The sequence below is a fragment of the Balaenoptera physalus genome (genome assembly GCF_965194825.1).
Source record: "Balaenoptera physalus genome assembly, chromosome: 6".
NCBI classification, from domain to species: domain Eukaryota; kingdom Metazoa; phylum Chordata; class Mammalia; order Artiodactyla; family Balaenopteridae; genus Balaenoptera; species Balaenoptera physalus.
Genome location: NC_138885.1, coordinates 129991666 through 130004058, shown reverse-complemented (window position 1 = coordinate 130004058; position 12393 = coordinate 129991666). Strand labels below are relative to the sequence as shown.

The following is a 12393-nucleotide window of genomic DNA, read 5'->3' as shown; positions in this document are numbered from 1 at the left end:
CATTTCATATCAACCCCCCCAACTTAGGAATTTTATTTTTTGTTGCTATGATGAGATTTTTCTCCCAGTATTTTTATAACTGGGTATTGCTAGCAAGAAAAATGCTGCCAACATTTAAATATCTTTATGTGGTATGCAACTATCTTATTGAACTCTCACTTTTAGTTTTTCAGTTGATTCTGTTGGTTTTCCTAGGTTTAAGATTGCAACATCTGCAAATATTGCTATTTTCCACCATTTTTTTCAAGCAGTTATACCTTTTATTTGATGCATTCTTGCATTGGCCAAGATAATATCAAACATCAAAGGTGTATGGCATGCTTGTTTCATTTTCTGATTTCAAGGGGAATTCCACCAATGTTTTCCCATTTAGTAGGTTGTTTGCTGTTGGTTTAAAACAGATATTCTTTTAAAGAGTTCATAATCAGGAAGAACTGTTGAATTAGCATTGTTATCTTGGCACATACTGGTATGATACTGCATGTTCAATGTATGCTGATACCAGACCCCAAGGGTTCAAAAACTAGGCTTTGTGACTTACTGGCAATTTATCCCTGGACAGATAATTTAACTTCTTGGCCTAAATTTCTTCACGCATAAAATTAGGGTAATAATAACAACCTCTTTCTTAGGGCTGTTTTGAGGACTGTTAACTGAGATAATATATTAGAACAATGCCTGGCACACAGTAAATACCAAGCGTTATTTGTCTTCTTTAATTAAGAGAATTTCCTATTTAATTAAATTTGCTGGTGTTTTACTGAGAATTTTCATGGCTATTTCCACAAGTGAAATCGAAACATACTTTTCTTCTTTTGTAATGTCTTGGCAGGTTGTCTCTCTTATACTTTATTATGTTTTTAAGAGTTCATGCTGGTTTTTAAACATGAATTTTATACCTCCTGGTATTTTTGTAGAATCTAGAATAAATGAGATAGTTTATTGATAAGTTTTTCAAGATTTTTAAAAGAACTTATCCTGTCTATATTATAGAGGTCTGAAGCTTCCCTCCTTTTTTTGGGTGGGAGGCCACGGCCTTTAATATACATGTAATATATTCCATGATTAACAATCTATTCAAGTGCGGCAGCTCTTAAGACAATTCCTAAAAGCAACCAGTTCCACTTCTATCATTAGCTCTTTCAAAGTTGCACGTGACATACAAATTTAGAGCCACTGTCTTTCTCTCTGGTCACTTCCTTCCGGATGCACTGCTATGCCTTGTTCCTCTTCCCTATTCCTTATTCCTTCCTCTTCTTAACAACAAAAGCATCTGCAAAAGATAGCCGTGCCCTTTCCAAACACCTATGATATCCTAGGCTAAGGACACTCATCCCTCACTACATTTAATTTTAAAAGTGGGGGAGCTTTCATAAGGTAAAAGAGAAAAAAGCTAACCACCCCCTCGCATAAGGTTTTAGCTTTTGTGAGGACGGAGTGCACTCCCCTATTGTCCAGCCCTCTTCCATCAACTTACTTCCAGTCACTCACTAGGCAGTCTTCAGGAACAAGAGCAAGACTAGCTCTTGAGTAAACAAATGGGTTATGACCAATCTGAAAGAACAGGGGTGAATGATTTTAACAATATAAAACTAGGAAGTATTTAGTTTGCTGTGTGCACATACAGGAAGATGGTACTAGTTCTAGTTCCTTCTCGCCTACTTGAGAAGGCAAGGCACAGGGATGCGGGCCACTGTATCTGCGACTGATTTGCCAGATGCAGCCTAGGAAAAGTGTATTATTATGAAGCTATATTCTAATACAATGAACATAAGTAAAATGATCTCGTAAAGACATCAAAATGACTTCTAAGTCCTAAAAAATATTCCAACTTAAATTATATGATTTAACATTTTTCAGACAACCTCAAATATGAATGAAACTATGAATCCTTACAGATCCGTATCTTGGCTACATCCTTATCCAACACAATTAACAGAATCCTATTAGGAAAAGAAATAGTTAATAAATGGACAGTAGCTTCTAGAAGTCGACACTTTGCTAAGGACTCACCCCTTTCTGGAATCTGTCCAGCAATCATCAAGTTCAGTGTCTATGATTTGTGGATTCCACCTTTTCCTCTTTTGGAAGAACAGTACATTAGCTTCTCTCCTCTTCCTGCACAGCTCTCTCTATTCACAGCTCCTCAAAGACCACTGACAGCTACTTAGTAATGTGAAAGTTCTCTCAGTGTCCTAGGATATCACACATCCTGACCAAAAAAACTTGATCTCATCTGTTTCTGTAACAGAAATTTCCTATGTTCCAGAATGATTCTACATTTCAATACCTTGTGGTGAAGGCAACAGAGTATGGTGGGATACAAGTGCACCCTCTGGGACCAGGGTTTCAAATTTAGGGCCCCTTTCTAGGTGTATGATTTCAGACCAATTACTTAGTTTCTTTTCCTCTGTTTACTCAACTGAAAATATGGGAATGAAAATAGGATTATTAAAGCAGTAAATGAGGTAAATATATATAGCCGTCTTAAACTTTATACCAGCAGGTAACATATATGTGCCATGTTAGTAATTATTTATTCTTTTTACCTCATTCCTCTTACTTACACAAGTACAGAATCTTTATGCTTCTTTAATACTGACTTGGTCTGCCTCAGTGATGCTGATTAGAACCTCTCATTTCAGAAACTTCAGGTCATACTGAGGACAAATGGGCAATAAAAGAAACAACAGGAGAAAATTTAATTAGGGATAGACAATGTAAATGCCTCAATAGGTGACAAAAATGACTGAAGCAGCCAGCTAAGTTCAGGACAATGGAGAACAGTCTACAAACTGGATTTGGCCCCTACCATTGTTAATACCCTCTAAATGTTCCTTTTCTTAGGTCAGGACACAAAAATTAAACCCTCAATAGCATTATAAAATACTGAGGATGGGGGAATTTAAAAAATGCAGAAATGGAGATAAAACAGGAGAGAACAACTTTTACCTTGTTCTTCTTTTAGTGAACTACAACTATAAGAATACTAAATTAACCACTGATGTAGGTACGTACTTATTTGTACTTAATTACATGCTATAAAGAAAAACTATTCTAAACTTAAGATACTGTTAAAAATAGTTTAAAAAAATACAATAATATGGCATGAAGCAATTATGAGTCCATTTACAATTAGGAGGCAAATCAACTTTAAGTGGGTCCTTACGGCTATTTTAAAGCTTACCATTCCAAAGGGCTGATATCAGAACAAATGATATATCCAGCTACAGATCAAAAAGAGTTCAGGTTCACCTGAAGGCCACTTTAACACTTTCAAAGTCCTAAAATATTTTTGAAAGTGTGTACGGTGCAGAAGGAGTTTTAGAACTTCAGTTATCATAAAAGCTAAAAGGTATTGGGCACTTAAAGCATATCAGACACATTTTGCAAAGCACTTCTTACTGAATCCTCGAATCCTCAAGACTACTTCATCCGTAGATTCTACTCTTGCTATTTTACAGATGAGAAAGCTGAGGCAGAATGGACACTGAACACCCCGCCCAAGAAACCACAATCAGAATCTAAATCCAGGAATTCTAAAGCGAGAGCCCTTCCTCTTCTAGGCTGAGCTTTAGTTTTCTCACTCACAAAACAGTCTTGACAGTATCTTAACTCTAAATCTTAAGAGTTTATAAATTCATGTAACCTCACAGTGTTTCTCAAATTGCATGGTGAATTATTTTAGTAACTAATAACATACATCTAAAAATAGAACAAAATAAAAAGTATCAGAACGCATGCACTGTACATAGGAAGGCCTAAGTATTGTTTCATGAAACTTCTTTTTCAGTTTTGACAGTGTGTTTATATATGTGCCGGGTCACTGATTAAAAATGGAATTTCTCACTGTGGGCTGAAGTTTAAAAAAAAAAAGGGGGTGGGCTTGAAAAGCCACTCATATAAAGTGTTCATTCTTTTACTTAACAAAACTGAAAATAAATTATTCCAACCTTAATTGAATTCCAACTTGCTGTAAGTAATCATTCCAATTAAAAAGTAAATGCTTTGAATTCCATACTAATAAGTATGGAAATAGGAGGTTCTCCCAAATTATGTTCCAACAGAACCCTCCTTCAAGGTGTTTGTGGGTATTTCCTGGGGAAAGGAGGTGTTCTTGTTACCAAATAAACTCGAAAATTGGGAAATACTGCACATTACATTTCCCTCCTGGACAGTCAAAATGCACATCATTAAAAACTCTGAAAAGCTCTGCAGAAAAACAATAACACGACCATCATCAAAAAATAAAAACTGATTAACTGTTTTTAATCCAGTGCTTTCTAAACTTAAAATTTCTCTGTAACCTCTCCTACCAACTACTAATCTCTCATAAAACCATATTGTAAACAGACAGCCAAACAATCTGCAAGGATCATTTTAATGACCTGAGTTTCTGTCTCCCTGCTGGAGAATCCAGAAAAAGTAAACTGGCTGATAACATGCCATCAAAGAGGGGAACAGTTGTTTACCTGGACTAGGAAACCTCTGAGACTGACATATAGAACAGGACCCAGCATAATGGGCAATAAAGACTGCCTGTGGAACAAATTAATTCAGAATAGATTTTTGAGGAGTTACAAATGCTCCGGGGTGGTGAATATCACTCTCATCTCTTATCAGTGACAGAATCCTGGGCTAGAAACCATCCTATGATCTAAGCCAGCCTACCACCCTTTCACAGGTGGAGGATTAGTACCAATTATAACCAAAGAATACTATCTTGAGCATGTTCTTCACATCTTCAAATCTGTTTCTACATTTTTGGTCTTTTCTTTTCCACTCACATTGCCTTTAGTTAATATTTTTCCTTTCTGCAAAACAAACAGCTCATAACACTTCACAACATATAGTATTGATACTTAAAAGTTGACAGTGAAACTAGATGTGAGGCTTGAGGATTTGTTAATCGTTAACTTACTAAGCTTGTACTTCACAACCACATAACATTAGTTTGTAACCATTTATTCATAAGTACAAAAGAAGAAAATTTGAAAAATAAATACATTTTGATGTAACATTACCTGAAGCAGAAAACTACTGCATTGTGAAATAACACGAGGCACCTGACCAACCAGAAGAAAAAATGTAAAAGCATGGTTACGTGCCACAGAGCTCACGTAAAGAAACTGACTTCAAGACCACAGGCAAAAGGAGAGGTGTCCAGTAGAGGGGGAAAAAGCCTACAGAAAGCTTACACACAGGATCACTGAAAATAAGAGCAAAAGAGACTGAAAGGGCTTTTCGGTCTGGTCCCCTTAGTATAATAATGGGACGACTGAAGCCTAGAGAGGTGGAAAGACCTGCCCAGAGTGACATGATTAGTGAACGAGTCAGGACCCAGCCCAGATCTTCCAATTCCCAGGCTTCTGCATTGCCCACTATAACACAAGGCCTCCCACCTTCTCTAAAAGACCAACATGAAAAATAAACACTACTTACTGGCCTAATAACCACTAATCAAATTATGACTCTATACAACTAGAGCATTTAGAAGAAAACATCTCATTTTGCGTTACAACATGTGGTTGCTGCCTAGAAACCTATTAATACCCTCTTATGTATATTTACAAACCTTCATTCTAAAGTACTAAATCAAAAAAAGTCAGCAAGAAACCCAAACCCTATGGACTGAAATAAAACTATGTCATATGAGAGTCATACTGTTTCCGGGAGCACACATTTTGAAGTGAGGCAGATCTGGGTTCAAATCCTCGCTCAACTGTGCAATGTCTGTGTGACCCTGGACATGCCCTCACCTTGGCTTCCATCTGTAATGATGCTGGGGGATAATACCACTTGATTCTTCATCTACTTCAACTTTATATTCATACAACTACCCCCTCTCCAAAAAAAACTTGCCAGCTACATCATGATTATAAACATCAGTATATCAAACACCTTTAAAAAAACGATTAAGTGCCATAAAGCATTTAACATATGAATACAATCTTTGTAAATGCTAGTGAAAAAATTCAAAGAAGACATTACTGCATAAAGTATAAAACTTTCTTTCAAGCAAACTGGATAAAGAACAAAGAACCAGACTCTGCATCAGTCCTACAACTAATAAGCAGCGCAACCCTAAGCAAGTGACTCCACCTCGCAGAAAACTCCACCAGTTACAGCTCAAAGTCAGCCACACCCCACTGCAGTTATGCTCAGGAAGAACCATTCCGACTACAGGGTTCCTAAAGCTCTCTTCTACTTGAAGCAGTGTAGCATCAGCACCATCCCAAAACTCAGTATGAATCGGCCCTGTTCTAAGCACTCTAGACACAGTAACTCGTTTAATCCCCCTACAATCTTCTCAGATGGTATCATTCCTATCCAAGGAATCTAAGCTAGAGAGAAGTGAAGGAATTTGTCTAAAGTTACAGAGCCCACAGGAGGGCTGAGGGTTCAACAATCCAGGAGTCTGGTTGCATCTGTGCTTTTAATCACAGGTAATACTGGCTCTCAGAATCCTATAAATCCCAGAGTGGGCCTTAAAACTATAGACATGTAAACAGAAAACTGTTAATGCTATTTCTTCCTTGTGTCCAAATACAGCTGATACATAATCTACTGTGGAGGGAGAGAACAGTGACTAACATGTTAACAGTACCCTGTAAAAGAACAAACTACAGTTCATTTGACAAAGTTATAAAGCAGCAACTTAATTAAGATCAAGCTACAAAATGTGTATTTTGTTTCTCAAACGTGTTATTAAAATAATCAAAGTGTTGTGATGTTTTAACATTATCATACTTCCTTGGTTATAAAAATTTATCTGCTGGATAATGCTCCTAAGGAATAATTATCATATAAAACCAGAATGTCACTAAATATTGGCTAACTAGATTTTCTGCCTCTGTAACCATGCACAGGAAAATATATATATATATACATATAAAGAAGCACATACACACCTACAACTTAAACACTGTATTCTGAGTATGGAAATCTCAAATTAGACACAATGTATTAAGGGTTATGCAAATAGGTATGTGCCAGACACTGCCAACATAAATGGCCAGGGCAGGCTTGACCTCCCTCCTTTGGAGCTACTTCACACCTGACTGACTTCTTGCAATTCTCTGCATGCCACTCCTCCTTCCTCTGCCAACTTAACATCACAGTTGCTAAAAAACCACAATCTGCCATCCCCTCACCCCTTCTATCTCAAGAGAAAAGTTAAAAGCACAGTGGCGCCAGGGAAGCTCAGTGGGGTAGAAAACAAATCACACTGGAGGACAACACACACACGTACATATGCACACACATGCGTGTGCACACCCCCCCCCCCAAAAATGCTGACTGCAATAAGCTGTTAACCTTAATTTCATCACCACAGTCTATCATCTGCCACCTAGTCTTGCAATAACTCTTTTCAGAATCCTTGGAAGGCCTAAGAAACAGAAGCAGAACAAACATTTAGCGTTTACTCCCAGACAAGTCTACTCTATAAATGCTGGTGGTACAAATATTTGCCTCACTGTGCTCTGCCCTCATACTCTGGACTGACAGGGTAGTGATTAGGGTCCAGCTGGATAGTCATTTGAGTGGTGAGACACACAAAGTAAGAAGTCCCATAGATCAATTCCTTCTTTAATTAAGGATGGCTGCAATACTAGTCTTCTCTCCAATAAAAAACAAATTATAGACTGATGACTAAATTGTTATGCAATTTTTAGGCTACGTGGCTTGATCTGCATTCACACAAATACAAAATCTTTATATCTCAATAATTAAATAACAAAACAAATCATAAGCAACCTAACACAGAGGTTCTAAGATTTGATCTTCTTTTCCACAATTTCATCACACAACAAAGTTTTACCAACATTTTGCCATTATACACACTAATCCACCTATCAGACTCCTGCTTCTATTAACACCAGACAACACCCATAAAATCAAATTTCTAAATAAAAGAAGCCATGGAAGAGGGAAATTGATGTTTAAAATAGAGACATCACCAGAAAGGTAACCAGAAGACACTACCTGAAATGATGAAATCCTGCTGTATACTGGATTTTGTTTTTGCCTGCTGAGGTGAGGTGGGCGGAGGTAGGGGGTGGGATTTGGGTTTGTGTCTGTATTTTATGGCAGATGGCATAACTGTGAATGATCAATGAACAACTCCTCTTGGAAAAAGACGCTTGGTAAAATATGGCAGTAATTACAGAAATCTATAACCCACAAAAGTTGATCAAAAGAAAAATACTTTAGTAAATATTCAGAAGTAATAAAGGATGCCTTGTGGTATACACATTTGCAATATACAAATAAAGATTCAAATAAAACCATATTAGGACTTCCCTGGCGGTCCAGCGGTTAAGACTGTGCTTCTACTGTAGGGGGCGTGGGTTCGTTCGATCCCTGGTCAGGGAACTGAGATCCTGCGTGCTCAGGGCGCAGCCAAAAATATTAAAATAAATAAATAAAAATAAGACCAGATTATAAAACCAAGCCCCATACTTAAACTGGGCTTTCTCAGCTCTTCTTTTACAGTAACTTTATGAAAATGTATACAGTCTAACTCAGCATCACACTTTAAATGCCATTAGAAAGAGAAACAGAGACCTCATTAATAGTTTAGATTGTAAAGCACAAGGGAAAAAACTGGTTTAAACAAGAACCTGCTAACGAACTAAAGTGACCTGCCTTGAAAAAAAAAAAGTCCCTTTTGTTACAGCAGCAAATTATTTCACAACAAATTCTATATTTTACTAAAGAAATACCGACAGAAAAATGAAACACATCTAGCCTGAATCTTTGTGATGTTATGATCAAAAAGTAGTTAACCTATATGGATGGCCTTAGTATAAAGACTATTTTTTAGGGGCAGTGGGGAGATGGGGTGGAGTGGGAAGGGGAGGTGCATCACAGTGTATAGGAGATATTATACCAGCTATGAAAGTAATCTTTTTATAGTACCTTTTAAAAAAAAGTACATCCACTCATATAGCAGAAATGTATGATCTCTTCCATACCTGATGACAACACACATCCCAAGTAATAAAACCTTTCTTTATTCAACAAGCAATAGGATCCAAATCTTACAGAGAAGTTAAAAAATAGTCTTCAAACAAGAAGCCTTTAGAAAAAATTCCGTCCACAGCAACAGTTATTAAGCATGACTACTGCATTTTATCTGAGGTAAATAAGGCAATCTTGTCAGAAAAAATACACTTAAGAAGAAAGACTTCCCTTACACTTCAGTAAAAATATTTTTATATGAAGATATTCAATGACAAAAATGAAAAGCCTAATAAAAGCTATATATATAGCTTATTTCATTATGTAAAGGAAAAAATAATCATAAAAAGACTGAAAAGGAAATATGCGAAAACGTTAACAGTAACATAAGTGGTAAGATTACAGAAGATAATTTAAAAAAATTTTACAGTACTCCCTGCATTTTACAAGTCTTTTTTTTAACTGAAAAAAGTTGGCATTCACTTGTCATATAAACAAACAACAAATAAGTCCTTACAAAACCAACACAGGTTCTAAGCTGCTTCCATAGACCCTATTTCTAGACTTCGAATAAAGGTGCTAATTATTTGCTAGTAATCTGGAAAAAAGGAACAAAATAAAGCCACGGACTTTCATTTCTGGCTCTCCTATAAATATTTTCATAACTAAAAAGTAATAAAGAATTTTTTACCTTTCTAAGAAAAGGTTCTATGTCCAACTTTCTATTAGTGACAATCTGATTTTTTAAAGCATCAGTTTAGAATGCCTTACACAAAAACCATCTCAAAGAACTAAGTTATGTTCAGTTCAGTAGTTCCAAAATGTAGACACCTAACACACAGTGCGAGAAGTTTTGATGCATTTTAGTGAACTGCACCAACAGAAACACCTCATTTTATACACACCTTTCCATTACTTCTTAAGAGCCTGATATCTAAGGAAGCTTTTTGCAAAAGGTACTTTGCTTAGCCTGGACGTGGATTTATTTGAATATCCGGGAAGCTGTCAAAATCGATCTCAAACTGCATTATACTCAAGGCACAGAATGTCACCTCTTTACTGGGCCTGCTTCTCTCCTTTCTTTCACAAGAGCACCCTTAATATCGCCTAGCTTACATTTCCGGGCCCATGAATCACTGAGAAACGAGCTCTAAGTTTTCTTTAAATTGCCACTCAAACGGCTCCTCTACAGCATTCAATGATCTGTCCCCCCAGCAACTCTTTGGCCTACCCCCAGTCCCCACTGTGGCCCTACGCAACAAACTGCACTATCTACTATTTCTAGACTATACCTTTTTACCTTTGTCCTCTAGCTTTGCTGCTCCTCCACATACCGTTCTCTTCTGCAACCCTCCTCTCTCCCAAATCCCGTCGGGCCTTCAAGACCCGCTTTGTACCGCCTCGCCCAAGAAGCCTTCCAGATTTCTGCTAGGCGGAAGTGATCGATCAGTCCGGTCTTCTCTGGGTACCTTTCTAGCATTCTGTAGTTCTTTCACAGGACTTATCATCTCCTTCCCGGTATCGTGGTTATCTGTGTACTCGCCTTATCTCCTGCACCAGAGCGTAAGCTCCTCGGGGGAGGGGACCGCGGGCCCGGGTTCCCCTTTGAATCCCTCCGGCGCGGACCGACCAGGGCGCCTGCACGCACTCAGAGCGCAGGTTGGTTCAACCGAACTCGGGAACGCTCCGGCCGCACAACTCCTAACCAGAAATCGGTTAGGCATTTTCCCGAAATGAAGATCGCAGAGATGCTATCCGCCTCCCGATAACAGGAAGTTTACCAGGGACCAGGAGCGAGGTGGCCGGAGCCCTTGTGCAGTGGGAGTGACAGCTGGCCGGGCCCGCACTCCCCTGTCCTCCCGGCTCTGGCCGCAGACGCCCCCACGCCGCCAGCCCCGCCACAGAACCGCGGAAAGCTGGTTGGAGAGCACGGGGCCTCCGGAGACCCGGCCGCAGGCCCCTGGGCGCCGCGCCGGCGAGGACGAGGGGGGAAGGCTCCGCGAGGGGCCCGGGCCGGGCGGAGAGGGCAGGCCGGGCCGCTCCCGCCGACTCCCGGACCGGGGCCGCCGCCGCCACCCGAGAAAATGGAGGCAGCCCCGGGGCCGCTGACGGGCCGGGGCAGGGAGGCGGAAGCCGGCCTGGCGTCCGCGCCTCGAGAAGGGTCGGGCCGGGGGTCACTCACGGGGCTGGGCCGGGCGGCTCCCTCTCCGCCTCCGCGTCGTCGCCGTCCCCGTCCTCGGCCGCCGCCGCCTCGGGCTGCTCGCTCGGTCCCCGCGGCGCGGCTCGGGCGCTCGGCCCCTCCGTTGTCTTCCGCCCGCTCCTGCTCCCGGCGACAGGATCCCGCGGCGGCGGCGGCGGCTGCGCGAGCGGACGGCGGCCCAGGGGCTCCCGCGGCGGCCGCCGCACTGCTGCTCTCGCTCGCTCGCTCCGGCTGCGGCTCTGCTGCGGGGCCGCACGCCGCCTTCGCCCGGCTCCCGGAGGCTCAGACTCTCCCAGGCCTCGCCGCTCCCCGCTCCCGGCCCGAGCCCGGCTTTGACGTGCGTCTGCGCAGCCGCCGAGGGCGCGACGTCGGGCGGTGCCGCAACGCCCCCTTCGGCCTCGGGCGCCCCCGGGCGGCCGGGCGGACTCGCGGCGTAGGAGTCCGCGCCGAGCCGCAGCGGGAGGGGGCGCAGAGAAAAGCGGAAGCAGAGGAGGAGAGTTCTTCGTCTCCTTTCACCTGCAGCTTAGATGTTGGTGCTCAGCCCGGTCTCGTCAGTCTAAGCACTCTTCCTGGAGGACTCCTACGTCCACTGTCTACGACCACTTCCTGAACTCTTAACAAAGCTCTATTTCTGCTAAAGGCCGAGGGCTGACTTGTGCAGACTCATTCCTTCCTACTTTCGAGGGACAGATAACTCTCATTTTAGCATCCTCTGAGAGAGAGTGTAGAAAGTGATCGAATGACCCATATTAATAGGATTCAACAGCCTGGATTTAAATCTCAACTCCACCATTTAGTCTCTATGGGCTATTTCCTGCCCCTATTCCTACGTTCGTTCACATACACTCACACAAAAGTATAATAGCACAGTTACCATAGCCTTATGCGGTTGAACGAGATAATGCATTGCAAAGCTCTGACAACAGACTCTGGTACATAAAAATGCCATACATGTATATTTTCATTTCTTTCTGTTGCTTTGCTTTTAATTTGTAACTGAACAGCTATTTTTGAGTATCTACTGTGTGCCAGGCACTGTTCTAGGTGGTGGGGCAGTGAATGAAACATTACCTGCTCCTGAGACAAACAATAAACAAATAAACCAACATATATATGACATCAGATGGTTTTTAGTGCTATGGAGAAAAAGCACACAGGCTAAGGAGGCGAGGGAGTGCAGGGTATTGTTATTTATAGCGCTCCCGCAGGGGGCAGCTACTTGAAGAAAG

General features: G+C 41.1%; 1 protein-coding gene across 7 annotated transcripts in view; it reads right to left on the bottom strand.

Moving 5' to 3' along the window:
• The window catches only part of CAB39 (calcium binding protein 39), an 88132-nt gene extending 76687 nt beyond the window's left edge, over nt 1-11445 (bottom strand). Inside the window, exons 1-3 of one of the 7 annotated variants that reach the window (XM_082464762.1) lie at nt 11147-11287; nt 2568-2660; nt 258-384 (exon numbers count right to left, since the gene is read on the bottom strand). The gene's annotated coding sequence lies outside the window, so the exon portion shown is untranslated. Of the gene's footprint in view, nt 1-257; nt 385-2567; nt 2661-7986; nt 8005-10264; nt 10468-10507; nt 10666-11146 lie in introns of those variants that run through there. The other 6 variants (XM_082464763.1, XM_082464764.1, XM_082464765.1 and 3 more) reach the window with 6 other exon arrangements.
• Nucleotides 11446-12393: the final 948 nt, after the last annotated feature.